The sequence below is a fragment of the Oncorhynchus nerka genome, linkage group LG7, assembly GCF_034236695.1.
Source record: "Oncorhynchus nerka isolate Pitt River linkage group LG7, Oner_Uvic_2.0, whole genome shotgun sequence".
NCBI classification, from domain to species: Eukaryota; Metazoa; Chordata; class Actinopteri; order Salmoniformes; family Salmonidae; genus Oncorhynchus; species Oncorhynchus nerka.
Genome location: NC_088402.1, coordinates 54,448,274 through 54,454,247, shown reverse-complemented (window position 1 = coordinate 54,454,247; position 5,974 = coordinate 54,448,274).

Below are 5,974 nucleotides of genomic sequence, written 5' to 3'. Positions count from 1 at the left end.
AAACAAAGATTCCAGCATTTCCAATAGAGGTTTTATCCTCTCACACTCCATAAAACAGTGAAAAATGGTTTCTCTTATATTACAAAAAGGACATCCATCTCTAACATCTGAATTAAGAACAGATACAAAAGCATTAACTGCAATGATGCCATGTAAAACCCTCCATTGCATATCACCAGTACCATTTTGTAACGGTGGTTTGTACAGTGCCCTCCATGCTGGCTTTACCCTATCATCGATGCCCAATTTTACCCTCCATGGAGTGTCTTTTCTATTTTTCAATGTATCTTTATTCAACACCTTGACACACCCCCTATACAAGTCCTTCCCATTCACCTCCTCCAACCCTCTCAAATCCAGCAATAACGCCTTTCTTTCTGACTCTGGGATATTTGGTGTAATCCCTTGTCTTGGAAATGAGACGTCTTCATCTTGTACCTTCTTCTTGTGGCTACTAAGCATACCCCATTCTTCCGCTGACAGAGCCTTCCTACAGCTCCCCAGCATTTGTCCGACAATCCTTTCCGACCTCATCCCCAAATGTTCTGCCACCCGTCTTCCATCCATTAAGGCGGGCCCAGCCATGGCCATTAACTGTCTTAAGGTGATGATTTTCCCCTTCACCAGAATCTTGGAGAAATGTGGAACAGCTGCAGTTGTACAATCCAGTCTTGCCCCATACACCAGAGGTTCCTCCAACAGCCAATGCACTGACTCCGCTGAAGTTTGTCTGGACACCTTCATTATGCTCCACACTCTGAGAAGGCCTCTGTAAAACGGAGGTACTCCCTCCCTAGAAATCTGGCTACTATCAACCAGAAATAAAGCCTTCTTTAAACCTAATCCTCCAACCCGTTGTAATATAAGACCTGCCACCCCTCTCCACACCACATTTTCCGGTCCATAAAGCAACCTTTGAATAAACTGAAACCGGAAAGCAGCAGCCCTACTAGCAAGATGTACAATACCTTGTCCCCCCTCTTCTTTTGACAAATACAAAACACTTTGTGGAACCCAGTGATATTTATCCCAAAAGAAATCCACAATAATTGCCTGTATCTTAGCCAGAAGGCCAGATGGTGGTTCTAAAACTGACAGCCGATGCCACAGTGCAGATGCAATCACATTGTTAACTATAATAGTGCGCCCCCTATATGACATACGAGATAATAACCAACGCCATCTCCTCATCCTCCCTTCCACCATTTCAACCACCCCACTCCAATTTTTTTCCATAGTCCCCTCATCTCCTAGGTACACTCCAAGATACTTAAAACCTCCCTTACACCATTCTAGCCCCCCTGGCAAAGCCATGATCCCTCCAGACCATTCTCCAATCTGTAACGCACAACTCTTTTCCCAATTTACCTTTGCAGAGGATATTCCCCTAAAACGATCAACCATTAGACTCAAGCTATCCACCTCCGCTTGATTTTTCACTAGCACAACTACATCATCAGCATAGGCTGAGAGACGAATAGGAGTAATATCCTCTGAAAGGCACACCCCTGCAATGCGACTTCTAATGCTATTTAGTAGTGGCTCTATAGCAATGGCATATAACATCCCTGACATAGAACATCCCTGCCTAATACCTCTACACACTTTAAAAGGAGCACTCAAACCACCGTTAACTTTCAATACACTTTCAATGTCACCATATATCACCTTTATCATGGCAATAAAACCAGAGCTGAACCCAAACGCCTCAAACGTGTCCCATAAATATTGATGTTCAACTCGGTCAAATGCCTTTTCCTGATCAATTGAAATTAGACCAGCATCCAACCCAATAGCCCTAGAGACGTCCAAAAAATCACGAATCAGAGAAATGTTATCCCCTATCTGCCTGCCAGGAACACAGTAGGACTGATCCGTATGTATGATTTGCCCCATCACCTCCCTCAGCCTGTTGGACAAAGCTTTTGACAATATCTTATAATCAGTGCACAATAAAGCCACCGGCCTCCAGTTCTTCACCTCCCTCGGGTCACCCTTTTTGGGCAGTAGGGTGAGGACAGCCCTTCTGCAGCTTATTGGTAGTAACCCTCCGGTTAAACTATCATTAGCTACTTCTATCCAATCCTCTCCCAACATAGCCCAAAAAGACTTAAAAAAGTCAACGGGAAGCCCATCAATGCCTGGTGCCCTTCCATTTTCCATGCCTTTTAATGCAGTGTATAAATCCTGCAAAGACAATGGTTGCTCAAGCTCAACCTGAGCTTCTGCAGCCACCTTTGGGAGCCCATCAAAGAACTGCTGTGTCACTGTTTTGTCCTCTTTGTACTCACACTTGTAGAGCTCAGCATAGAACTCTACTGCCCTCTTTCTAATTTCACTAGGGCTAGTGAGCTCTTGTCCAACAGCTGATTTGAGACAATGAATATTTTTTCTTTGTCCATTCTTTTTCTCTAAACCAAAGAAAAATTTGGATGAGGCATCCATTTCAGATATTCCCTGAAATTTACTTCTCACCAGTGCCCCCTGTGCTCTGATACCCAGCAGGTCTGCCAATGCAGTTTTTCTCCTCTTGAGGGCCTGAGTATGGCCTCGATCTCCTGTGGTCTCAACCAACGTCATGAGTTCCACTATTTCAATCTCTAGGGCTTTCATTGATCTGGTGATATCTTTGGTGACATTCCTCGTGTATTGATTATTGATTACAAAATTGTTGAATCTGGATTTTCCCTATATCCCACCACCTCTCCCAAAAAACTGAAACAGTTCCTGAAGTGAGCATCACTCAATAAAGTTATATTAAAATGCCAGTATGCGCTTTTGGGTTTTACATCGTTAATGAGCACCACCTCTGTTATTAAACAATGATCAGAAAATCCCACTGGAGTTATCACACTTGATTTACAGACCTGAGATTGATGCTCAAAAACATAAAACCTATCTAACCTGGCCATAGAGATGATGTTCTCTCTCACATGCGCCCAGGTGTACTGCCTTGTTCCTCCATGTTGACTCCGCCAAATATCACACAATTCATTTGTTACAATAAGGCGTTTTAAAAACATCCTTGAGGCTATATGAGGTTCTTGGTGATTTCTATCTAAATCACTAACTGTGCAGTTAAAATCCCCAGCAATAAACAAATAATCTTCTTTGTTACATTTCTCAATGGTATTTGATAGTGTCTCTAAAAAACATACCCTCTCAACTGTCACCACTGGGGCATATACATTTATCAGACACATAGTGATGTTTTCATACCTTGCTCTAACTTTTAATAACCTCCCCTCAACTACCTCTTCAACCTCACATGACAACGGCAAAAACCCTTTTGAGAACAAGATAACCACACCCCCACTTTTTGAGTTTTTATGACTACACACCACTGCCCCCCCCACTCCTGTTGCCACATAACTTCATTTTCCAAATTACTATGCGTTTCTTGTAGAAAAATTATGTCACTTCGCTTTCCCCTAATTAACTCATACATCATGGCTCTTTTTTTAACATCTCTTGCCCCATTTACGTTTATAGAAGAAATCTTAAAACTGCTCATGGATAAAAAAAATATACAGAGGAAGATCCAGCCACCACATCTCTTTACAGAGTTAAGACTGCAACTGAACTCTTTCATTTTCTTTAGAATTTACATCACTTATCACTCTTGTGACCACTTTCTTGAGTCTAGCAATTTCAGGGCTTTTCAAACTTCCCCCTGTAATTTTTGACATCAGAAACTTTGCTGATTCAATAAACAATTCACGTTCAGGGAAAAAATCAGTTACATTGTAATCCTGCATATATTTCTTCCCTTTTGTCAACTTCAAAAATTGACGTATCCTCTCGATCCCATACCTCCCTTCCACCCCATTTATCTCACTATATTGTTGTGACGCGTCAGATGACTCACTCTCACTATCCTCCCCAGAAGAATACTCCACCATCTCTACACCTTGTTCATCTTCAATTGCTTTATCAAACTCTACTTTTCTCTTAGAATTAGACCCTTCACCACCCCTTAAATTCTTCCTTTTACTCCTCGGTATTTTGAAAACATCCGCTTCCTTTTCCATTATTTCAATCTCTTCTTGACTTCCAATTTCATTTTCCAGCACCACCTCAGCGACGGCAGTCGCAATCTCACCTACTGTTTCCCCTCCCTCTTTGTTCTGATCTACCACAATTGCCCCCGTATCCACACTGCCTTCCTCTCCTGCTTTTCCAACCACATCTGCCCAACTTCTCCCTTCCCCTGCACCCTTATTATGTTCATCCCTTCGTGGTGGTGCGTTAGTTGCACTCGCACTAAAACTACTACCAGGCTCAGCGCGCTCATTTTCGGGACAACTACGCACCAAATGCCCCTCTCTTCCACATCCAAAGCATTTCATTGATTCAGTAGATGCATAGAAGACATAATCAAATCCATCAATCTTAAAGCTAAACGCTAAATTCAGTTCATCTCCTTCCTTTTTTAAAATCATATGCACTTGTCTCCTATGAGACACGACATGTTTCAACAACGGAGATTTGCATCCAAAAGGAACCTTCTTTATTGTAGATACTATTTGACCATGGCGAGATAACTCTCGCTCTAACACTTCATCTCTAACAAATGGTGGCAAGTTAGAAAACATGACTTTCTTCGCCGGATTCATAAGCGGAAATACCGGCGTCTGTGTCTCCCTTAACACAACACCCCTCTCAACTATTTTATTCACCTTTTCAATTGAATCTAAGAATATCACTACAGCGCTATTCATCCTTGAGGCTGATTTGATGCTATCATACCCAATGATAGCACCCACAGCCAAGCTACATTCTTCCACTGAACACCCTGTCGCAGCAGGAATCTTTACTCCATGCCTCCGACTAAGTTTTTCAAACTCTCCATTTCCACAACTCTCCATTTCCACTAGTGGCCATAGCAACCAGCCCCACCCGCTGGTTGTGCCCTCGCGAAAAACCAACCTCAAAGATCCCACCACCCCTATACGTGCTTAGTGATAGTTTAAACAAGATACCCTTAAAACAACTAAACTAATCAATATATATATATATATATATATATATATATATATATATACATGCAAAAACCCGATAGAGTGAAAAATAAATTCCATTCGCTCTCACAATCACCCCTGCTGACGACTCACTCCCAGCATGCACTCCCAGCATGCACTCCGACGAGAGAGAAGAGAGAGAAAGAGAGAGAGAGAGAGAGAGAGAGAGAGAGAGAGAGATGTTGTCCCAGTGTTTAGATGTGGCCTGGGGGCAGAGACTTGATAAGCAGGAAGGAAATCACAGATCAGCTGTAATCAGCACAGCCTCATTGATCTGGTCACACTCTGATCCATACATCTATTGAGAGAGAGAATTCCCTTCCCTACAGTCTGGGGGAGAAAGGGATGAAGGGGGAGAGGAAACAGAGTTCAGAGCTCCAAAAAAGAACAGATATTCCAGATATTCCACTAGCTCCAAAAAAGAACAGATATTCCACAACTTGGTTTAGACTCCAAAATGAAGTTTGAAGAGTTGAGCGGCGTACAGAGCAGGGAAGAAGGTTTAGTTTATAAAATCATCTCGGCACCAAAAGCAGCTCTGCATCAAAGTTAGCGCTGCATGGAGAGGTGTGATCTACGCAGAGACAAACTTTCACACTGCGCAGTACAGACAGGGTACAGGATCAGAACAGACAGGGCACAGGATCAGTACAGACAGGGTACAGGATCAGAACAGACAGGGCACAGGATCAGTACAGACAGGGTACAGGATCAGAACAGACAGGGCACAGGATCAGTACAGACAGGGCACAGGATCAGTACAGACAGGGCACAGGATCAGTACAGACAGGGTACAGGATCAGTACAGACAGGGCACAGGATCAGTACAGACAGGGTACAGGATCAGTACAGACAGGGTACAGGATCAGAACAGACAGGGCACAGGATCAGTACAGACAGGGCACAGGATCAGTACAGACAGGGTACAGGATCAGTACAGACAGGGTACAGGA